Here is a 25244-nt window from a genome sequence, read left to right on the forward strand (position 1 = left end):
CACCCGGAACTCCAGCTGGCCCGCAAGCGTCGCACGCAGCCCTGGTTCCTGCTAGCGCCTCTCCCTCCACACCTCCCTGCAAGCTGAGGGAGCCGGCTCTGGCCTTGGCCAGCCCAGAAAAGGGCTCCCACAGTGCAGCGGTGGGCTGAAGGACTCCTCAAGTGCCACTGAAGTGGGAGCCCAGGCAGAGGAGGCGACAAGAGCGAGCGAGGGCTGTGAGGACTGCCAGCACGCTGTCACCTTTCAATATCACTACAACATGGTTTGCCTGTAGAAGCAGCAGCAAAAATAGAGCTTCAGTTTTATTTTGCTTTCAAAATCTCATATGAATACATCTAATTGGTAGAAACTAGCTTTTATCCAAAACCATGGCTTCAGACTATGGAAAATATATTTTAGTGTTCTGGACTCCATAGCACAGAAACACACACAAAAGAGAATAAATGCTAACTATATCAGCCTTAGTCATACTCTATAATTAATTATAACCCACACACATTATTAAAATGTATAATTTTGTGCTAGGATACTACTTGACCCATAGTAATAGCAACACAAGGGTTAGCTATTATGATTATTATATTTAACATCTCTTTCTAGACTGAAATCAATATGAATTCTTATTAACACATATGAGTGACTTCATCATGTCCTTATGTCCTTGTAAATTCCTAAAGGACTCTGGGGGTACAGAAGAGATTGTCAACAGGTAAACAGGTGGCAGTGAAGGTTCATGACCAAGCTCCAGACAAGGAGAATAGGCAGGCAGTGAGGAGTTGGATGGGCTCCCCACCCCTCACCTGCTCTGGCTCCAGAGAAGCCCTGAGTTCCTTTGTGTCTTGCACTGTTGTGATAAAGTTCAGCTGAGCATTCTCACAGGGAGCTGTGAAAGAGAAGGAATCAAATGTGTGCCCTTAGATATTTATACTAACCTTGCATTTCCAGAGAGAAACAGAGCTTGAATCCAGTCAGTGGGAGTGGGGGCAGTGGGACATGGGCATTGTGAAAGAAGAGTTCTATGCCCGTTTTTTGATGCTATCTTAATTTTTCTGCCAAGTCCGTATTTTCGTATTAAATTGTAATAGTAGAGGTTAGGATTGAGCCAGTATGCTGCAACATAGACTATTGTAAGGAATTTGTTTGAAAACTTATTTTCACAATCTAGACTAGAATTAACTGCAATTAGGTAAAAATTAATTGCTTTCAGATTCAGATATTCAGATTGCAGAACATAAAAGATGATCCTCACATCTTTATTTTTCAATTCCCTGTTAAAAATATGATGATAAAGACAGCTTCTGCAACACATTCAAAGGCTCTTCTACTTCCTTATAATTTCATTTCAGTTATTCTAATAGAGATATCTCAAGAGTCAAAAAAAAGTGGATGCTAAATAAGTAGCTAACATTGATTGCTAAAAAATGAGAAATGAGAACATTCTCCTAAAACTACATATATATATATATATATATCCTGGTTCTCTGTGAAATTAAGTTAGCATTTTTTTGTTGTTCATGTTCTCTCTCTTGCATCAGGCCTACTGAAAGTTGATATGGCAGAAAAAAATAGAATAGAAAAATCTGTGTATTATCTATTGAAATTCATTAGAGAATGTTCCTCCCTGATAATTTTTGCTCCGTTAAACACTTATTCCAAATTATCAACCGAAACATATTTACGTTTGAGAAGCTCACTGAGAAAGAAACTCCATCTTGAGGATTCTCATCAGCTTTTCCACTTTAACCTGCTTTCCCAAGAGACCCTTCCCTCTGATTGCTAGTCTTCTTATGGAGAAAAACAGAAGTAAGATTTCCTTAGAGACACCCCTGCCCCTTAGGTAAGAATGGGTGAAGATTACTAATCAGAATGGCAGGAGATACAGAATTTTAAAAATTTAACTCAGTTCCTCTTCAGATATTTTTATAAGTTGCTACAAAAAATGAAGAAAAACTAGGTCTAAACCTCTTGGACAAAGTATACTACTTACCCACTCCATAACGATTAAATTGAGACAGAAGTAGGTTCTAAAAATTTATTTCAGACCCTCTCTATAAAAATGCCTGTTTGTGAGCTGACCCCTCAATACGCCTTTCTTGGATGCATTAATCACTCATTTTCAGGAACTTTTTTTTCTTTCTCTAGGGAACTTAAATAGAGCGTGTAAGACTAGAAGTTTAATGTAAATACAACTTCTTAATTTTCTTCTCCAGATCATTATAGGCTGAAGTAGAAAAAGAAATAAATTACAGAAATTATATTATACCTTATCACTGGACCTAGTTATGGTCATAAAAATGATACATATCACTCAGAGTCTGCTGGTGTTGGAAGTTCAGACTAAAGACACTTTTTCAATTATGGAGGAGAAAAAAATATTTGTTAAAAAATTGCTCTATTAAAAGTTGTGGCCTTTCTGCAAAAGAGCAGGTAGACTCTTCCCATTCTAAGCTTTTTTCCTTTTCATTATCATGCATTTACTTCTCAATATAGAATCACTTGATGCTGTCCAATATATGAAATTTTACCTGAGAGCAGGATCTCAGCTTATAGTACAGGGAGTGCAATATGGCCCCAAAGGGTATTCCCAATAGGAAACAGACACAAATGCCATCCTTATAGCCAGGGCGCTTCTCCAGTAAAGTGGGTAATAGAAAATATAACCAAGTGACATTTGTTCCAGGGATTCCTACACAGTTTTAGATAAATCCTTTTGGAAACAGTTTACCAAATGTAAGTGTAGCATACAAATCTAACAAAAATGATTCACTTTACCAAGCACCATAGCAGGCATTAAGCAAACATAAGGAAGTATCACTGTATTAAAGTAATGATGTAATATGCCTTGGGATCCAACAGACTTGGATTTAATTCTTGCTTAATCACTTTCTTGTTGTTTGTCTTAATCTGTTCTCAAGCTGGCTTGCGGAAAAGGAATTTATTGAAAAGTCCACATGTTTCTAGACTTTGCTTCTCTTCTCCTTCTAGGTTTTATTCAATCAGACGTGCTTGTGCCACATGGCTGAAAACATTGCTACTAGAGGTGACTTTGCCTCATTATCTCTGGCCCCAATTTTGTATCCTGGAAAAAGGTTTATAATTGTCTGATTTAAGTTAAGCACCCATCTCAGAGAAAATGGTCTGTTTCTCAGAGCAGATGGTCGGATGGTCTGAAACGGTATTAATAAGAATATGGCATTGTCAATTCGTACCATGTGGTTGCAATGATTTCCATATTAAGAGAATGGCCTGGTGGATTCATGCCTAAATCCATTTCAGTTAGCCTTCTTTGCTACAAGTAAGAGAAATTCAGACCAAACTGGCTTGGACAAAAAGGTATTTATTGTCCAGCATTACAGAAAAGTCCAGTTTTAGATTCAGCTATACAAAGGTGTTAACATGATATCATCCGTTTCTAGTATTCTCTTTCTCTCTCTCTCTTCATTTCTTGGCTTCACTTCATTTTGGGCTTCTTCTCTTAAACAAAAACTTTCATTGTGGTGCCAAAATGGCGGCAGAAACTCCATCTTTGTAGTTTTAAATCCACTGGAAATGGCAAGCCTCTTTCCTAGTAGCCCCCGTGGAAATGTAAAGGTTTATTCCAGTTAGACTGCCTTAGGTCACATTTTAACATGTGAAATGGATAGTGTGACTACAATAATGTTGGATAGTTTAGACTGGCTTTGGCTTGAGTCAGGTGCCCAAGCAGGTAGCAGAGGTATGGAGCCCCACACAGAAGATATTGAAAATTTTTTGAATAATTGATGCTCATCTAAAAACTGGGGTTATTGGGAGAAAATTGTGGAATGGAGGCTGCAAAAGGCAAACACGAAAGTCTATAAATAATACCCTATGGAGAAGTAATAAGCAGAAGGTAGAGTAATTGTGTTAACAGGACACTTTCTCAAAAGTAAAAGCAGTTCTACTTTGATGTCAAAAGTGACAAGGTAGGTCACAACAGGTATTATAAGTATATTCTCCACTCATCTTCTCAGAATACCAGTTAGTTTCAGTACATTGAGGGATAGGATGTGTACTTTAGGTATATAGTTTGAGTAGAGCCAGGAAATAATGGGTTCTGGGAGCATCATTAGTGGGAAGATGCCCCTAAAAAACTTCAGAGAATAACAAAGAACATAAGAGGACTATTCAAAAACTAATGAGTCACCTTGGGTATACATAGAAATTTGTGACATCAACTCAATGATGATAACAGCTGGTGAAAAGTGATTATCAACTTGTTTCACAGGTTGTATTCACAGACTGGTGAAACCCCAGGAAACTTTAGTTAAAATTACCCAAAAAACCTCCAAACAGTAAATGCACTAGAAATAGAGGAAAAAAATTACAGGGGAAGAGACACAAAGCAATAAGGTAGCAAGAAAAAGAGGAAGACAAATTTAGTTCAGCAAGTTGTATATTGCAAGGCACAGTTATATGGGAGGGAAAAAAATAAACTTGACCTGAATCCTGCTCTGGAAGAATCTCTAATCTAGGAGTAAATATAGGACATTTACCTAACTAAATAAAATATGATATAAAAAACAATAAAGAGTACTGTATTAGTTCATTATCACACTGCTATGAAGAACTACCTGAGACTGGGTAATTTATGAAGAAAAAGGGATTAATTGACTCACAATTCTACATGGCTAGGGAAGCCTCAGGAAATGTATAATCATGGTGGAAAGGGAAGCGAGCATGTCTTACCACAGAGAAGCAGATGAGAGAGAGACAGTGAAGGGGAAAGTGCCACTTTTAAACCATCTGATCTCCTGAGAACTCACGATCATGAGAACAGCAAGGGGGAAGTCCACCCCCATGACCCAAACACCTCCCACCAGGCCCCTCCTCTGACACTTGAAGATTACAATTCAAGACAAGATTTGGGTAGGGACACAGAGCCACACCATATTAAGTACCTTGTATTCTTTTGAGAATGTCATGAAATAATAAAAATGCATGATGCATTTAGCATATTACCTGGCATACAGATGAAGCCTAATTAATGTAATAAATATTTTTTAGAAGAAAACAGTGAAAACATAAAAAAGTTACATTAAAAAATACTATGAGGGTTTTGGATGAAGAACACATTGAAAGAAGACTTTTCTGGTATAAGAAAACAGCAGAAGTAGAAGTACTATAGCAAAGATTTCAGAGCATTTGTTTTATTAAGTTGATCAGTTTAATCAGAGTTGAGGAATGGGTTGGAAGGGCCTGGTTAGCAATTTATAGTAAGAGGAGAAGCAGCAAATTAATTCATTGACAGTGGACTCCCAGAATACAGCAATGTGCACTGTGATGGGTAATACCTGTCCTGGGTAGCAAAACTTAGAACTGATAATAGGCATACCAAGAACATGCCATCCCAGATAGAGAGGAAAAACAAACAGAGTGGAAACTGAGCCTGAAAAAGAGGTATGAGTGAAATGTTAAAAGTGAAAATGCTATTATCAGAAACTTGGTCTTTTTCCCACAAGTGACAGTGAGCTAGCAAAAATTTTTGTGTAAGAAGATGATATTATAAATCTACTTTACAAACATAGCCTGGCAGTATATGAAGGAGGGAGGTACAAATTTATTCAGGAAATTATTGCTATGATCCTGCTAGAAGTAGTGATAAGGCCTCAAATGGGACTATGGCAATAGGAATGAAAAGAGAATGGATAAAAAAAATTCCAAAATACAATGAATAAATCATATTGCAAGTGAGGAGTAAGTGAGAAGATGAGAAAAAAAAAAACATTCTGTGGTTTCTAATTTGGATTTCCAGGGGGATGTAATAGAAATCATAGGAAGAAAGGAAATCTTGGAGAGTAGAAAGAGGAAATTTCGGTTTTGGACTTTTGAGTTAGTGCCAGCAGAACATCCAGTTAAAGTCACTCAGTAGATATTTAAAAATCTGTCTTCAGCCCTATAGAAAGGTGAGATCTACAGATTAAAACATATGATGAATTTTCCAAGTGTCAGTATTAGTTAAGAACAGGGAAGTGATTCTATTTGCTTCTAGACTAAGGAAGCATTAAAAAGTATTGCATTGATCATAGGCATGGAAGAAGAGTTAGAGCTGCCCTTTTCACAAATATTCTAAACAAGGCCTCCTCTTGAATGAAGTGCAGGCTACACAAAATGAATTTATCTAATGGAACTTGTAAACCGAGGAAACATTGGAGCAACCTACATACAAAACAAAGAGATAAAAAGCAAGTATTTGACATCTAAGGAAGAAAAAAATAAAAATAATGCAACATAAGTGATTAGTATTGAGAACCTTTGTGGAAAAGATAAACTGAGTTTTAAGTCTTTGAGGTAAAGGTGAATTTTAATTATAAATTTAGTTTTTAGGTAAATGAAGTATTTTTAAGGAAACTGAATATTGTTTTGTAGTAATACAAGTCCAGCGGACACTGAGCTATTTTACAAAATGTGCTTACAATGGACGCTCATAGAAGTTTGGTTGCATTCCTCTGGCGTTTCCATTTACAGTCACAGCATTGATTCCCTTAAAATGGTTAAAACGTTTATTGACTTCATCTCTCCAGGATGTAGCAACTGGTAAAAGACTTGTTCTTTCAGTGTTAAAAATGATAAAACTGGACCATGCATATGAGGCAACTGTTTTCAGGCATTGAATATGGGCAGTTCAGAACTTTCTGAGAGAAAGGAATTAAAAGAGATAAGCCCACATTCACTCAAGCTTTCATCTGGGATCAATTTCCCAAACAGCCCAAATGGGAGGTGGGGCTCAAACAGTGAATGGAGCACTTCATGATGAGAAGAACAGATCAGAAATCAGGACTGGGGAAGAGGCTACTATAGAATTGGTAGGAGTATAAATCAAGGAGGAAGAATCCACACAGGGTACCCTAGAAGTCTGCACGTGATTCCCTGTAGGTCCTTGGCTGAGGACCGAATTGCACACATTCAGGACAAGGGTTTACAATATGTAGCATAGTGTGGTTGCAGTGGGTCTGGGAGCTAAAAAAAAAAATACCAGAAGACTTGTAGGATGAGGAGACGTTAGAGTTCTGACCCAGCTCGGGTAGACAGACCTTACTGAGCACCATGGGAATTCCACTGGAATACATGGAAAGACCATACCTTGAGTAAGAATCACCTACTGAAACAATGACAATACCCAAGGACTAGGAAGAACTGAAACAAACTTACCCCAACAACAAGTAAATCCCAACTAAGAGAATCAAAATTATTTTCTAGTGATTTAACTGCCTGCCAGAGCAAAATTTAACACTAAAGAAAAGCAATACAATCTAGATTCCCTTCAATGAATCAGCCACAATATTTAGCCTACAATAAAAATTACTGGACATGCAAAGAACCAGGAAAAGATGACCCAGGATTACAGAAAAGAGTTGTCAATAAAGAGATACTGTGAAATGACTCAGATATTAGAATTAGCAGACATGTATTTTTCAAAATGCTATTATAGACATATTCAGGACTTTAAAAAATGGACATAATAAAGAGATGAGCTATCTCAGCAGAGAAAATAAACTTTAGAAAAGGCTAACAAAGACTTTTAATGAAAGAGAAATAGAGTTGGAAGACTCACATTCTCTGATTTTAAGCCTTATTGAAAAGCAATAGTAACTAAAACAGCATGATGTTGGCAAAATAATGGAGATATAGATTAATGGAAGAGAAAAAATAATGATGGTCAATTGATTTTCAACAAAGGTACTGGCCCAAATTCAGAGGATAAATTAATCTCTTCAACAAATGGTTCTAGAACAAGTAGATAGCTCTAACTCATACAATCCACAATTTGATTCAGTATGAAGCATAAATGTAAAGACAAAAGTGGAAGCTATAATTCTTTTAAAACAAAGCATAGGACAATAACTATGTGACTATGGGTTGGGTGAAGTTTTCTTAGAATACAAAAAGAACTATAGGCCAGGCATGGTGGCTCACACCTGTAATTCCTGTATTTAGGTCAAGGAGGGAGAATTGCTTAAGGCCCAGAATTCCAGACCAGCCTGGACAACAAAGAGAGACCTCTACTTTTACAAAAAATAAAAAAATTAGCTGAGTGTGGTGGCTTGCACCTGTAGGCCCAGGTACTTGGGAGGCTGAGGTGGGAGGATGCTTGATTTAAGGAGTTTGAGGCTGCAGTAAGCTATGATTGTGCCATATCACCCCAGCATGGGTGATGGAATGAGAGCCTGTCTCTAAAAAAATTAAAATAAGGAAGAACTACAAGAAAAATAATGTTAGACTTCATCAAAAGTAAACATCTCTGCTTATCAAAAACCAGTGTTAAGAAAATAAAAAAAAGAATGGCTAAAGATTGGAAAAACATATTCTAAGTACACATATTTGATGAAAGACTTGTTTCCTGCATATAAAGGATGTTTTCAAGTCAGTAATAAGAAGACAAACAACCTAATTCAAAAGAAGCAAAGGATTTAAAAAGACACTTCACAAAACAAAGTTTTCTAAATGGCCACTAAGCACACGAAAAGATGTTCAATAGCTTTGGTCATCATAGGTATTCCAATTGAAACCACAATGAGATATCATTTCATAGCCCCTAGAAGAAACAAAATTTTAAAAGCTAACAACATAAAACATTGGCAAGGATATGGGAAAACTGGAATTCTCATGCACTGGTAGTGGGAATGTAAAATAGTACCAAACTCTTCAAAGTTTTTTTATAAACATACATCTATCCTACTACTTAGCAATTACAATTGTAGGTATTTACCCAAGGGAAGTGAAAGTATGCATTCATAAAAAGAATAATACAAGAATATTTATAGGAACTTTATTAAAAATAGTCCCAAATTAGAAACAACCTGATGAAGTGAGTTCCACTAACAGAGAATAGAAAAACAAATTGTGGTCCGTTTACTCAACAGAACATTATTCAGCAATAAAAGAAGCAATGAACTAATAAAAGCCATAACATGGATATATATAAAAACCTGCTGAACAAAAAAAGCCAAACATACTATACTCCATTTGGATGACATACAAAAGCAGGCAAAATTAACCTATGACCATAGAATTCAGAACAGTGGTGTTGCCTATGAGTAGTGAAGACTGTCAAGAAAGGGACAGGAAGGAAATAACTTGGTAATGAAATTGTTCTATCTCTTGATTAGAGTGTTGGTTACATAGAATTGTGTGTTTTAAATCTATATATTTTATTGTATGTAAAGTTTACATGCATACACATGTACATACATAAGAAAGAATGTGTACTGAGCTTCTACTAAGTGCAAAGCTCTATAACAGGCATTGTGGGGGATTCATAGAAAAGTGAGATACCAATGAATGTCCAAGTGTTCCCAGACCAAACTGAGGGTTGGGCTGCTATTTCTTGCAGCCCAATAACAAGATGTAGATGAAGAAAGTTTTATTTTCTGCAACTGGTTATGGGAGAAGGCCTAGAAATTATTGCCAGACCAACTCAATATTACAAACTTCTCCAGAGCTTATATACCTTCTAAGTTATATGTCTATGTGTAAGTGTGCATTCATCTAAAGACATAAGTGATTAACTTCTTTTAACCTACAACTGAGGTCTGAGTCTGGAAAAACTTCCTTTGGAGCCTCAGTAAGCTTACTTAATCTAAATGGGTCTTGGTGCTGGGATGATTACCTTTATCATCTCTCCTACTAAATCATAAAGGTTTTGAGAGTTCCTTTAGGCCCCAATAAACTTGTTTGTGCAGGCCTGGGAAGTTTCTTCAGACCCCCAATAAAACTTGTTTAATTCTTAAAGGATTCTGTTAAGAATTTCTTTGTTATCTTGTCATGCTTCAAGGCCCAGGAAAAGCCTAGGCAAAACTCTTTGTGGGCTCTTTGTTACATTCTAGCCTTTGTATAAGGGCACTGGCTCAATCAGCTTTTAACGTATGACCTGGTAACTCAGTCAGTGCTGGGACAGTTGTAATGGAGGCCTGTATTAGTGAGACCTGGCCTGCCACATAAGGTGTGAAAAGCTTTAGTAAATCACTCTTTTGCCTTTAACAAAGCTAGCTTTCTTTTTCATTACAATACGTAGACATTTATAAACAAACACAATTACTAATTTTTTAAACAATTAATTTAGAAGTTAAATATATTTTGTAAAAATATTTATACCTTGGAATGCTTCTGTTTCACTCATTTATTTTTAACAATATTCTTCTTTTTATATTTAAAGGTAACACCTTTTATAATAAAACTCATTCTTATCTCTTAATGTTTTCCATGCCTGCCTTTTCCCAAAACTCCAGAAGCTCTTCCCAACTTTTTAAAGGTAGCTTTCTTTCATTTTTTTCTCTCTAGGGAGAGAGCTGATCAATTCCATCCTAATCAGAGAGTAGGCATTAAGTTGTCTTTTTTAGCATTCTAAATTAGATTGCTCAACACCAAGCATCCCTGTTGTATTCCTCCTGACATCCACGTTTCTTCCCCCTCCTCTTGGCAAAACAGGAGACAAAAATTATGCAGCAGCATGAAGCCTCTAGTCTGAATGAAAATTCTGTAATTGTCTTTTCCCAACCAGCAAGTTCTCTGGCAGACAGCTTCTAAATTGCCTTAAGCTCCCCTCCCAGAAGATATGCTAGATGCTTACTAATTAATTTGAACTGAATGGGCCCTTAGCAACCCTCATTCACAGAATTAAATTTCAGTGCTTTGTAGATTTGAAAAACTATACCCTCCAACAAGAGTGTAACATGTTCCAACCTGGATAACATTTATGAGCAGAAAATAGTTTCTATATGCAGCAAGTTAAGCCTTGTTATTGTAGATCATATGACAAAGAAAAGGATGTGAAAAGCTAGTTTATGGAGAACTGCAGACATTAAACCGAGTCACTTAGCTTTAATTCAACAGATTTTTTAGGTGCCGATTATATGTAATAACACAAAAAGAAAGCATTTGACCATAGTTTATGTATTGTTTCTGAAAGTCTGGAGATTTCATTTATTATTTATTTTTATGTAGTTGATCTTCAAGAGTGGGGAAATACATCAGATTCTAAAAGAAGAAAAACTGAAATATCATTTCAGATGCTCATAAAAATGTTAGAAGTGGATGAATATTAGTTATAAAAAGGCAAAATGATAGTTGCTTAGGAATATTTAGATTAATATTAACTCTGTAATGCTTACTAAAAAATAAATTATAGAAGGCACCCACCTGTAATTTATCATTATCATTACAGAAAATAATTTTTAGAAGAAAGAATGCCAGTGATAGCATATATTACTGGAGCTGAAGTATCTCCTGGAAATAAAACATTTTGAGCTCCTTCTAAGGAAATATCAGGCACCTGGCTAGCTCTGAGAAGTAAACGAACAACTGAATAAACAAGAAGGAAATAGTATCCCAAAACAATAGCCAGGGAAGTTAGAATCAGAACATTTTCAGCTCCTTGTAGAAACTGAAGATAACATCTTAACGTATAGTCCCCAACGTGTTCTTCAGAAACCCAGATCCCACCACACAGAAGATTCGCTGACACGTAGACCTCAGATAAGAGGAAACTGAGCACTGAACTCTGACCACTGGTTATTTGTAATTTCCTCCTGAGGGGCCTACAGGAGGTTATGCCCACCCGCCTGAGCTCACATTCTTTTCTGCTGATCCCAAATTCTAGGCAACATTTTATATCTTTAACCAATAGGAATTCAGAAAATCTTCGAATCCATCTGTGACTAATCCTTCTGCTCTCTCTCAGATGTCTGGCCTTTTCAGGTCAAACCAATGTATGCCTTCCATGTATTGATTTATAACTTTTCCTGTAGCCTCCTCTGCCTCCCTGCCTTTAAAAATCCTCACCTGTGGCCCCGCGCGGTGGCTCACGCCTGTAATCCCAGCACTTTGGGAGGCCAAGGTGGGCGGATCACGAGGTCAGGAGATCGAGACCACGGTGAAACCCTGTCTCTACTAAAAATACAAAAAATGAGCCGGGCGTGGTGGCGGGCGCCTGTAGTCCCAGCTACTCGGAGGCTGAGGCAGGAGAATGGCGTGAACCCGGGAGGCGGAGCTTGCAGTGAGCCGAGATCGCGCCACTGCACTCCAGCCTGGGTGACAGAGCGAGACTCTGTCTCAAAAAAGAAAAAAGAAAAAAAAAAAAAAAGAATGTAGTGAGAACTAAAATAAATAGAATTTGGTCTCTGTGTTAAATTATATTGGGACAGGGTATACTTTACCATTTCTATGCTAAAACACACTGGAATTAAGCAAAAATAATTTAGCTACTTACTTCAAGGAGTATTTGCACTAAGAATATGTTTGTGAACTAACCAAAAAAAAGCTAACTTATCAAGACTAACAGCTTCTACTGTTTGAAGACTCTTCCCTTATTGTGCTCAGAAGTCCAAGATGTTATGTGATAAAATCTGCCAAATCCCGATCAGCTCTTGCTTTTAAACTGGGCTTTAAATTTCTAGCTCAGGCCCTTACACCCTATAAATATCCTTCTTGACCACTACACCCCTTTGGAGAAAGTTTTAAGGCTGTCACAATGGTGTTGCCCTGATGGTGGTAGGAATAAACCTAGCTTTGCTTGATCAACCTGTATTTTGGTAAGCTGGAAGTCACTCAATTGCATAAATTATATATTTCATAACAATCGCCTTTTTTGTAAAAATAAAGTATACAGTTTGATTGAAAGGCACAAACTACCTAGTTATAATAAACTGACACCTGGAATTAATCTGGCATTTTTGCAAATGGTCTCTTAGTTTTTCCTGTCTACAGAAGATTTTGTTCTTACATGAACTCTAGAAATCCTTCAAGCTTTAATATTCCAGAACTTCCTTGTGTAACCTTTTGACCTGAGTCAGCTGTCAAAAATCGCTAAGTATATATAATCTGCTTATTATACCTAAAACCTTAAATAATTCAAACTTCTTACTCTCCCAGGAATGCAGAATCCCTGATATTTTTCCATATCGGAGGTCATTCTGTTGCTGCTTTCATCTGTTAATATATTTCACAAATAGAATTAAAAATCGGAGAAAACACCATTTTCTATAAAAACCCAGTGCTAACCAATCAAGAAAATATTGCATATGGCAATTAAGCAATGACAACATTTATTCTGGCTTCATCTTGCTCCTTTCTTTGAAACAGCCAGTTTCTATTTACTTTATACAGAAATAGCACAATGTTACTCTAATTCTCACTCTGTGCCTGACTTTAGACAAAATTTTTTTAAAAAAGAAAAAAACTTGAGAAAGTACATCTGAACTCATGACCTGAGACACCAAAATGGAAAGTAATTCGAGATTAAGAAACTCTTCAAAGAAAAAAGAAAAATTAATTCAGTTAAGAAAAAAAGAATCTGAGAGAAACACTGGGGTACATATAAAAAAGACAAATAGGACAATCCCATGGGACCGATGAGCTCGGACTTTTAAAGGACACCTATGAAAGATCATTAGGAAGGAATGTGAGAACAGAGGAATGATGTGAAAGTCCAGAAGGAAAGTATAAAAATAAGAATCTGGAATACGACTAATGTTGCCACACAAAAGAAAAATGACATTAAAGTTAAATTTGGCAATAATTGCCTTTTAAATTATGTGTATAATATGAAGAAGAAGAGACACTGAACTTGAAAAACTGGATGGGGCAATTTCAACTCCTCCTGGAAGTATGTGGCTAAAGCTCAACATCTTTAAAATCTTTTCAATCAACTTCGCTAAACCTCAAGTATCTAATTATCTTATTCATAAAGTTTTCCATCATTCCATATTTGAGATAAAGATACACCATAAATTTTTACCATATACATTTGTGACCTACTAGTTGAGGCTTTGGGACATATCTGGTTTAAGGCAATGAAGCAAGAAATTGGAGTCATACAACACCTGAGCTTAGGAGGATATTTACACTGGATCTGCAGTCAAGCTGCATGTTCAGATACAAGTATGATATGTGGCATTGTGTATGCTAGGACTCTATGGCATATTTTAAAAGAAATGAGCATTAGATTTATCCATGATTGTAATTTATTTCTGATTTTATTTTATGAGAATTTGAGAATCAGTAGTTGTGTAGGGAAAAAATTCTCTCCCACCGTGTTTTTCTTTTGCTCTCACACCATCACAACAATTATCAACCTAGAAGACTTCTGTGACTAAAGGTATGGGAGGTTGTCCCCTACACACCACACAGCAGACAAAAGCTGGGTGTTCTTCAATTCAGTTCCAATACTACCTAGTGGGAAATAGTGTCAGATCCCACAGGTTGAGCTCAGCCTCACAAGAGAACCCCTTTCTTTCCCCCAGTCACAAGTCTGGGCCTCCAGAACTTCTGACCAACTGGCTTCAAGTTGGGGTTCCCACAATCCTGTGAGTCCAATTAATTTGGTAGAGGGGCTCACAAAACTCAGGGGAACACTTTCTGATGTTTACTGGTTTATTAAGGAGGATATTTTAAAGGGATAGGGAAAGGGGCATGGGGCTTTCATGCCCTCCCTAGGGGCGTCACCCTCCAGGGACCTCCACACATTCAGATATGCCGAAGCTCTCTGAACCCAGTCTCCTGGGTTCTTATGAAGCTTCATGATGTCAGCATTCCTTCCCTAAGTGTACAGGATGGGACCCTCTCCGAAGGGTCTTAAGACTCACAATCAGAAAGGTGGGGGAAGATTAGAGTCCTGGCCTTGGAGCAGGTGAGAGGAAAACAGAAGATTCTGTGTCTCGAGGCCTGCCCCTGAGACCCAACACACTCAACATTATAATAAAAGACTGTAACAAGGGCTATATCTGTTATGAACTAGGAAACATGAATGAAAACCAATATATATTATAACACAGCAGCGTTAAAGGCAGCAAAGGTGTGCAATGAGTATGGACACTTAAATCTACCAACAGACTTCTGAAGACCTATGGAAAGATGCTTTACAAGACTTAGATACAACACTGACTGGGATAGCAAGAATCAATATTGTGAAAATGACCATGCTGTCAAAAGCAATCTATAAATTCAATGCAATTCCAATCAAAAACCACCACCATTCTTCACAGAAAAATTGTTTAGAAAAAACAATCCTAAAATTCATATGGAACCGAAAAAGAGCCCACATAGCCAAAGCAAGACTAAGCAAAAAGAACAAGTCTGGCAACACATCCTGACTTTAAACTACACTGTAAGGCTACAGTCACTAAAATAGCATGGTACTGGTATAAAAATAGGCACATAGACCAATGAAACAGAATAGAGAACCCAGAAATAAAGCAATATACTTATAGTACACTGAACTTCAACAAAGCAAACAAAAACAAAAAACATAAAGTGGGGAAAGGACACTCTTTTTAACAAATGGTACTGGGATAATTGGCAAGCCACATGTAGAAGAATGAAGCTGGATCATCATCTCTCACCTTATATGAAAATCAACTCAACATGGGTCAAAGACTTAAATCTAAGACCTGAAACCATAAGAATTCTAGAAGATAACATTGGAAAAACCCTTCTAGACGTTCACTTAGGCAAAGACTTCATGACCAAGAACCCAAAAGCAAATGCGACAAAAGCAAAGGTAAATAAATGGGACTTAATTAAACTGAAAATCTTCTACACAGAAAAAGAAATAATCAGCAGAGTAAACAGAAAAAAAAGAGCAAAAGAAATAATCAGCAAACAGTTTATAAAAATCTTCACAAACTATGAATCTAACAAATGATTAATATTCAGAATCTACAAGGAACTCAAATCATCAAGGAAAAAAACCAAACAATACCATCAAAAAGTGGGCTAAGAACATTAATAGACACTTCTCAAAAGAAGTATATACCCAAAGGATTATAAATCATTCTACTATAAAGACACATGCACATGCATGTTTATTGCAGCACTGTTCACAATAGCAAAAACTTGGAACCAACCCATATGCCCATCAATGTTAGGCTGGATAAAGAAAATGTGGCACATATACACCATGGAATACTATGCAGCCATAAAAAAGGAAGCATTCATTTCCTTTGCAGGGACATGGATGAAGATGGAAAACATCATTATCAGCAAACTATCACAAGGACAGAAAACCAAACACCGCATGTTCTAACTCATAAGTGGGAGTTGAACAATGAGAACACATGGACACAGGGAGGGGAACATCACACATCAAGGCCTCTCTGGGGGTGGGGGGCTAGGGGAGGGATAACATTAGGAGAAACACCTAATGTAGATGACCGGTTGATGGGCGTAGCAAACCACCATGGCACGTGTATACCTATGTAACAAACCTACATGTTCTGCAAGTGTATCCCAGGACTTCAAGTATAATAATAAAAAAAAAAAGTTTGAAAAAGAATATATACAAATGGCCAAAAACAAAAACCATGAAAAACTTCTCAATATCACTAATTATCAGGGAACTACAAATTTAAACCACAGTGCGATAGCACCTTACTCCTGCAAGAATGGCCATAATCAAAAAATAAAAAAATAGATGTTGGTGTGGATGTGGTAAAAAGGTAACACTTTTACACTGCTGGTGGGAATGTAAACTAGTACAATTACTATGGAAAACAGTATGGAGATTCCTTAAAAAAAAAAACAAAACTGAAAGTAGATCTACCATTTTGATCCAGCAATCCCACTACTATATCTACCTAGAGAAAAAGAAGTCATTATATGAAAGAGATACTTGCACACAATGTTTATAGCAGCACAACTTGCAATTGCAAAAATACTGAATGAGCTCAAATGTCCATCAATCAACAAAGGTTTGAAAAAGAAAATGTGGGGTGTGTGTGTGTGTGTGTGTGTGTGTATGAATATATATGTGTATGTATGTTTATATATATATATATATACACACACACATATAAAATGGAATACTACTCAACTATAAAGAAGAACAAAATAATGGCATTTGCAGCAACCTATATGGAAGGGGAGACCATTGCTCAGGAATGGAAAATCAAACACTGTATGTCATCACTTGTAAGTGGGAGCTAAGCTATGAGGATGCAAAAGCATAAGAATGATACAATGAACTTTGGGGACTTTGGGGCAAGAGTGGGAGGGGGATGAGGCATAAAAGACTGCACATTGGGTACAGGGTACACTGCTTGGATGATGGGTGCAGCCAAATCTCAGAAATCACCACTAAATAATTTATCTATGTAGCCAAACATCACATGTTACCCAAAAACCTATTGAAATACAAGAAAAAGATTTTTAAAAAGCAAAGGAAAAAGAGAATATTAGACTTCTATTGTGTACTTCCCAGACAAGAACAAAACTTTTGGAACTATAGAAAGTAAAATACAGGCAAGCATTAGTTAAAATTCAAAATAAGTAAATGATCTATAAAAAAACCACCAGGAGACCTCTAGTTTCAGCTCTGATCTTACCATTAGAAAAAGCTAAAAGTTGAAAATCAAAAACTTGTTTTGGCCCCATCAGGATACGGAGGTTGTAGGACAAAATCTAAAGAGAAAGGCATACCCAGAGAGACACAGCAGATATCTGCTTACTTGGAGCAGAAAATCAGGAACTATAAACTGCTGGGAAGACTTAAATGGTAATTTTGATAAACTGCTGGAGGCTGAGTTTGACCCAGTGTGAGAGTAAGAAACTCCTGGGGCCACAGTTTTAGAGGGACCACTACACTTTCATGCATTTTACCTCCAGGAAACCCACCAGGTCCTCAGAGCAAAGAACCAGAAAGATTCCCTTGTGTCTCTGAGAGAAAGAGAGAGGAAAAGTAATCTTTGTGAAGTGCATCCTGAGAATTCTCCATAATGAAGGTGTATTCTTCATGGGAAAATACTTTATCCGATCCTTACCCATCTGGAAGAAAGACATTGCCCCTCTTATTGACTCTTTATAAGTGTATTTTTTACAATAAACACTTGTTAAAGTCACAACCCACGGACGCAGATCTAGTAACAAACTGACATTTAATTATAAGATTATGCTGTAGAATCTTCCCCTTCCCTATACCTTACCACTGTATTAAAAGAGCTCCAGTACAATCACAGTGGATTAAAGCTGAAAGAGCTGCAAGACACAGACTATTTAAGAAGAGGCTGTCAGAAAATTCCAAAGACAGGAGAAGAGAAAAAAGCAAGGGCACTAGAGTAATTTGAAGACCCTGGCACTTGCAGCTACAACAAACATTAAAAACAGTCTAACTCCTAGACAGATCAACTTAAAACCTTAAACTAAAATCTATTTACTCAATTCCTATTATCTAATACATCATGTGTGGTTATCAGTGAAAAATTAAAAGACATGCTAAAAGGCAAGAAAAAACACAAGCAGAGAAGACAAAGCAAAGAGAAGAATTCTCAGATATGACACAGATTTTGGAATTATCACACACAGAATTTAAAATGACTATAATATTTTAAGACCTCTAAGGAAAAAATGGTCAATATATGTGAAAAGATGGCTAATTTAGTAGTGAGATGGAAACTAAGATTCAAAAGGAAGTACTAGAAATCAAAACACTAAGAGAAATTAAGATGTCTTTGGAGGGCTTATCAGTAGACTGGAAATAGATGCAGAATGAGTGAGGTTAAGGACACACAAAGAGAAACTTCTGAAATTGAAATGCAAAGAACAATAACCAAAAACAAATTTAAAAAAAAAAAACAGAACCGAATATCCAAGAATGGGAGGACAATCACAAAACATATAAATACACATAATTGGAATACCAGAAGGAGAAGGAAAAGAACAGAGGCAAAGAAATATTTGAAGTAATATTGGCCAAAAATTTTCCAAAATTAATTACAGATATCAAAGCATAGATCTCAGAAGCTCAGAGAACATTAAGACGGATAAATACCACACAAATCTGTAGGTAGGCATATCATATTCAAATGGCAGTAAACCAAATACAAAGTAAAAATCTTAAAAGAAGGTAGGAGAAAAACACTTTACTTATAGAGGAACAAGGATAAGAATTACAGCAGATGCAGGAAGCTCTGAGAATAATAAGCAGGATAAACACACACCCACAGAAATTACACCTAGGCACATCATGTTAAATTGCAGAAAATGAAAGATAACAGAAAATATTGAAAGAAGCTGGCAAGGAGTGGGGTGGAGTGGAGTGACAGGTGGGGAGATACCTACTTATAGAGGATTGAGGAAAAGAATTTCAACAGACTTTCATCCGAAGCCATATACACAGGAAGAGAGTAGAATAAAATATTTAAAGTCCTAAGACGTGGGGTGGAGGGGGTGGGAGACCACACCAGGACAGGATTCTCTATCCAGATAAATTATCTATATGAAGGAGAGCTAAAGTCTTTCTCAGAAAACACAAACAAACAAGCAGACCAGATCTGCCTTGCAAGAAATGTTAAAAGAAATGATGCTTCAGGGAGAAGGAAGCATAGGTCAGAAACGAGGATCTACATAAAGAAAGAACTTCGGAGATGAAGAAATGAACATGAGAAAATATTTTACTTTTCTTATTCTTAGTTGGTCTAAAAGATAACTGTTTAAAGGAGTAATAGTCATAATAATAAAAGTAATAATAATAATGTGTTGTGTGATTTTGACACATGGTTAAGTAAAATGAATGACAGTAAGGCCAGTAGTGATGAGGAGGAATTGGGAATACCCTATTCAAAGATATCTGAACGGACCTCTTCAAGGAGAACTACAAACCACTGCTCAATGAAATAAAAGAGGATACAAACAAATGGAAGAACATTCCATGCTCATGGGTAGGAAGAATCAATATTGTGAAAATGGCCATACTGCCCAAGGTAATTTACAGATTCAATGCCATCTCCATCAAGCTACCAATGACTTTCTTCACAGAATTGGAAAAAACTACTTTAAAGTTCATATGGAACCAAAAAGAGCCCGCATCGCCAAGTCAATCCTAAGTCAAAAGAACAAAGCTGGAGGCATCACGCTACCTTACTTCAAACTATACTACAAGGCTACAATAACCAAAACAGCATGGTGCTGGTACCAAAACAGAGATATAGATCAATGGAACAGAACAGAGTCCTCAGAAATAATGCTGCATATCTACAACTTATCTGATCTTTGACAAACCTGACAAAAACAATCAATGGGGAAAGGATTCCCTATTTAATAGGTGGTGCTGGGAAAACTGGCTAGCCATGTGCAGAAAGCTGCAACTGGATCCCTTCCTTACACCTTATACAAAATTTAATTCAAGATGGATAAAAGACTTACATGTTAGACCTAAAACCATAAAAACCCTAGAAGAAAACCTAGGCAATACCATTCAGGACATAGGCATGGGCAAGGACTTCATGTCTAAAACACCAAAAGCAATGGCAACAAAAGCCAAAATTGACAAATGGGATCTAATTAAACTAAAGAGCTTCTGCACAGCAAAAGAAACTACCATCAGAGTGAACAGGCAACCTACAGAATGGGAGAAAATTTTTGCCATCTACCCATCTGATGAAGGGCTAATATCCAGAATCTACAATGAACTCAAAGAAATGTACAAGAAAAAAACAAACAACCCCATCAAAAAGTGGGCGAAGGATATGAACAGACACTTCTCAAAAGAAGACATTTATGCAGCCAAAAAACACATGAAAAAATGCTCATCATCACTGGCCGTCAGTGAAATGCAAATCAAAGCCACAATGAGGTACCATCTCACACCAGTTAGAATGGCCATCATTAAAAAGTCAGGAAACAACAGGTGCTGGAGAGGATGTGGAGAAATAGGAACACTTTTACACTGTTGGTGGGACTGTAAACTAGTTCAACCATTGTGGAAGTCAGTGTGGCAATTCCTCAGGGATCTAGAACTAGAAATACCATTTGACCCAGCCATCCCATTACTGGGTATATACCCAAAGGATTATAAGTCATGCTACTATAAAGACACATGCGCATGTATGTTTATTGCGGCACTATTCACAATAGCAAAGACTTGGAACCAACCCAAATGTCCAACGACAATAGACTGGATTAAGAAAATGTGGCACATATACACCATGGAATACTATGCAGCCATAAAAAATGAGGAGTTAATGTCCTTTGCAGGGACATGGATGAAACTGGAAACCATCATTCTCAGCAAACTATTGCAAGGACAAAAAACCAAACACCCCATGTTCTCACTCATAGGTGGGAATTGAGCAATGAGAACACATGGAAACAGGAAGGGGAACATCAAACTCTGGGGACTATTATGGGGCAGGGGGAGAGGGGAGGGATAGCATTAGGAGATATACCTAATGCTAAATGATGAGTTAATGGGTGCAGCACACCAACATGGCACATGTATACATATGTAACAAACCTGCACATTGTGCACATGTACCCTAAAACTTAAAGTATAATAATAATAAAAATAAAAAAAAGAAAGAGGTCAGTGGTCGCCAGGAGCTGGGGAAAGGACCACAAAGGGCACAGGGAACTTTCAGGATGAGGGAAATATTCTATATCTTAATTGTGATGTAGGGGGTCACATGACTGTAGGCTCGTCAAATTTCACCAAACATTAACATGTAATCAGAATGAATTTTTGTTCATGTAAATTACACCTCAATAAAACCCGGCTTAAATAAAAAAAAAGATATCTGCATGACATGCGAAGCAGAATAGTGTTATTCGAAAGCGGATTAAGATTCATTCAAAATGTATAATGTATAGCAACCATTAATTTTTAATTAAGTAGCATGTATAACTGATATACTAAGAGAATAGAGAAAATATAACCATATAAAATGCTCAATTAAAACCAGAGAAAGCAGAAAAATAGTGAAAGACAAAAAAAAAAAACAAATAGAAACAAAACAAATGGAAAAGAGTCACAAATATAGTAGATATTAGTCCAACTATATCAATCATTATACCAAATGTGAGTAATCCAAACATACGACTTAAAAGATGTAGAGTGTCTGAGTGAATTAAAAACAAACAAGTAAGCAAACAAACAAAAAGACCCAAGTATCTGTTGACTCCAGGAGACTTACCTTAAATATAATGATACAGATACAGTAAAAATAAAGGGATGGGTAAAGATTTAGCACTCTAACACTAACAAAAGAAAGCTGAAATACTTATATTAATTTCAGACACAGCAGACTTCAGAACAAGCAAAATTATCAGAGATAAAGAAGGGTATTACATAACGATAAAGGAGTCAATTCTCCAAGAAGACATAGTAATTCTTAATACAAGTGGATTTAACAATAGGTCATTAAAACCATGTGAGACAGCTGTGGTGGCACACACCTGAAATCCCAGCTACTCAGGAGGTTGAGGCAGGAGAATTACTTGAGCTCAAGAGTTTGAAGCCAGCCTGAGCGACTTAGTGAGACCTTGTCTCAAAAAAAAAAAAGGTAGAAAAAAAAATGTGACACAAAAACTGATAAAACATGCAAAGAGAAATAGACAAATCCACTTTTATAGTTGGAGATTTCAAAATTGATTAGTTTGCTAGTATTTTATTGAGGATTTTCGCATCGATATTCATCAGGGATATTGGCATGAATTTTTTGTTGTTGTTGTGTCTCTGTGAGGCTTTGGTATCAGGATGATGCTTGCCTCATAAAATGAGTTAGGGAGGTGTTCCTCTTTTTCTACTGTTTGGAATAGTTTCAGAAGGAATGGTACCAGCTCCTCTTTGTACTTCTGGTAGAATTGGGTTGTGAATCCGTCTGGTCCTGGGCTTTTTTTTTTTTTTTTCTGGTAGGCTATTAATTATTGCCTCAATTTCAGAACTTGTTATTGATCTATTCAGGGATTCGACTTCTTCCCGGTCTAGTCTTGGGAGGGTGTATGTGTCCAGGAATTCATCCATTTCTTCTAGATTTTCTAGTTTACTTGCATAGAGATGTTTATAGTACTGTCTGATGGTAGTTTGTATTTTTGTGGGATCAGTGGTGATCTCCCCTTTATCATTTTTTATTGTGTCTATTTGATCCTTCTCTCTTTTCTTAATAGTTTAGCTAGTGGTCCATTTATTTTGTTAATCTTTTCAAAAAACATCTCCTGGATTAATTTTTTGAAGGGTTTTTTGTGTCTCTATCTCTTTCAGTTCTGCTCTGATCTTAGTCGTCTTCTGCTAGCTTTTGAATTTGTTTGCTCTTGCTTCTGTAGTTCTTTCAATTGTGATGTTAGGGTGTCGATTTTTATCTTTCCAGCTTTCTGTTGTGGGCATTTAGTGCTATAAATTTCCCTCAACACTGCTTTAGCTGTTTCCCAGGGATTCTGGCATGTTGTCTCTTTGTCATTGGTTTCAAAGAATTTTTTTGTTTGCCTCAATTTCATTATTTGCCCAGTAATCATTCAGGAGCAGGTTGTTCAATTTCCATGTAGTTATGCAGTTTTGAGTGAATTTCTCAATTCTGTGTTCTAATTTGATTGCACTATGGTCTGAGAGACTGTTATGATTTCTGTTCTTTTGCCCTTGCTGAGGAGTGTTTTACTTCCAATTACATGGTCGATTTTAGAATACATGCTATGTGACACTGAGAAGAATGTATACTCTGTTGATTTGGGGTGGAGAGTTCTGTAGATGTCTACTAGGTCCACTTGATCCAGAGCTGAGTTCAAGTCCTAAATATCTTTGTTAATTTTCTCTATCGTTGATCTGTCTGCTATTGACAGCGGGTGTTAACTCCTCCCAGTATTATTGTGTAGGAGCCTAAGTCTCTTTGTTGGTGTCTAAGAACTTGTTTTATGAATCAGCAGTTATTTTAAACCCTACAACATAATCTGGAGAATATCTTGAGAACATTAAGTTTTGAAGGGAGAGGGACATTTGGTTTATCTTCAGTCCTGGGTGTTTATTACCTAGATACATATTTAATATAGTAAAGTATATATTATTGTCTGTGGCCACATTATTTTTTATTTTCTTCTTTTATTTTAGGTTTAGGGCATATATGTCCAGGTTTGTTACATTGATAAATTGCACGTTACTGGGGTTTGGTGTACAGATCATTTTGTCACTCGGGTAACGAGTATAGTACCAAGTGGGTAGTTATTTAGTCCTCACCCTCCTCTCACCTTGCACCTTCAATAGACTGCTGTGTCTAGAGTTCTCTACTTTGTGTTCATATGTAGTTAATGCGTACTTCCCACTTATAAGTGAGAACATGCGGTATTTGATTTTCTGTTCCTGTGTTAATTTACCTAGGATAATGGCCTGTAGCTATCTATGTTACTGCAAAGGACATGATTTGTTTTCGACTGCATGGTATTCCACAATGTATATGTACCACATGTTCTTTATCCAGTCCACCATTGATGGGCACCTAGATTGATTCCAGATCTTGGTTATTGTGAATAATGCTGCAATGAAAATGTGAGTGCATATGTCTTTTTGGTGGAAATATTTGTTTTCTTTTGGATATATACCCAGTAATAGGATCGCTGGGTCAAATGGTAGTTCTGTTTTAAGTTCTTTGAGAAATCTCCAAACTGCTTTCACAGTGATTAAACTAATTTACATTTCCACCAACAGTGTATAAGTGTTCCCTTTTCTCTGCAGCCTCATCAGCAGCTATTGTTTGACATTTTAAATAACAGCCATTCTGACTGGTATAAGATGAATTCTCATTGTGATTTTGATTTGCATTTCTCTAATGATTAGTGATGCTGAGCATATTTTCATATGCTTGGTGGCCATGTGTACGTCTTCTTTTAAGAAGTGTCCGTTTATGTCCTTTGTCCAGTTTAAAAAATAGGGTTATTTGGTTTTTACTTGTTAAGTTCCTTATACTAATACTAAATATTACACCTTTGTCAGATGCATAGTTTGCAAATATTTTCTCCTATTCTGTAGGTTGTCTGTTTATTCATTGATAGTTTCTTTTGCTGTGCAGAAGCCCTTTAGTTTAATTAGGTCCTACTTGTCAATTTTTGCTTTTGTTGCAATTGCTTTTGGAGTCTTTGTCATGAAATATTTGCCAGATTCTATGTCTAACATGGTATTTCCTAGGTTTTCTTCTAGAGAGTTTTATGCTTTTTGGTATTACTTTTCGATCCTTAAATCCTTAATCCATCTTGAGTTAATTTTTTTATACGATGAAAGATGGGGGTCCAGGTTAATTCTTCTGCAAATCACTAGCCAGTTATCCCAACACCATTTTTTTTAACTTTTATTTAAGGTTCAAGTGTACATGTGAAGGTTTGTTATATAGGTAAACTTGTGCCATGGGGGTTTGTTGTACAGATTTCATCAACCTGGTATTAAGCCTAGTACCCATTAGTTATTTTTTTCTACTTCTCTTCCTCCACCCACCCTCCACCCTCAAGTAGATCCCAGTATGTGTTGTTCTCTTCTTTGTGTT

The 25244-nt window shown here is 36.7% G+C and overlaps 1 pseudogene; it reads left to right on the forward strand.

Moving 5' to 3' along the window:
- The first annotated feature begins 632 nt into the window (after window positions 1-632).
- Window positions 633-25244, forward strand: part of LOC100583863 — an 89509-nt pseudogene continuing 64897 nt past the window's right edge.

This window comes from Nomascus leucogenys, chromosome 22a, assembly GCF_006542625.1.
Source record: "Nomascus leucogenys isolate Asia chromosome 22a, Asia_NLE_v1, whole genome shotgun sequence".
Taxonomy (NCBI): Eukaryota; Metazoa; Chordata; class Mammalia; order Primates; family Hylobatidae; genus Nomascus; species Nomascus leucogenys.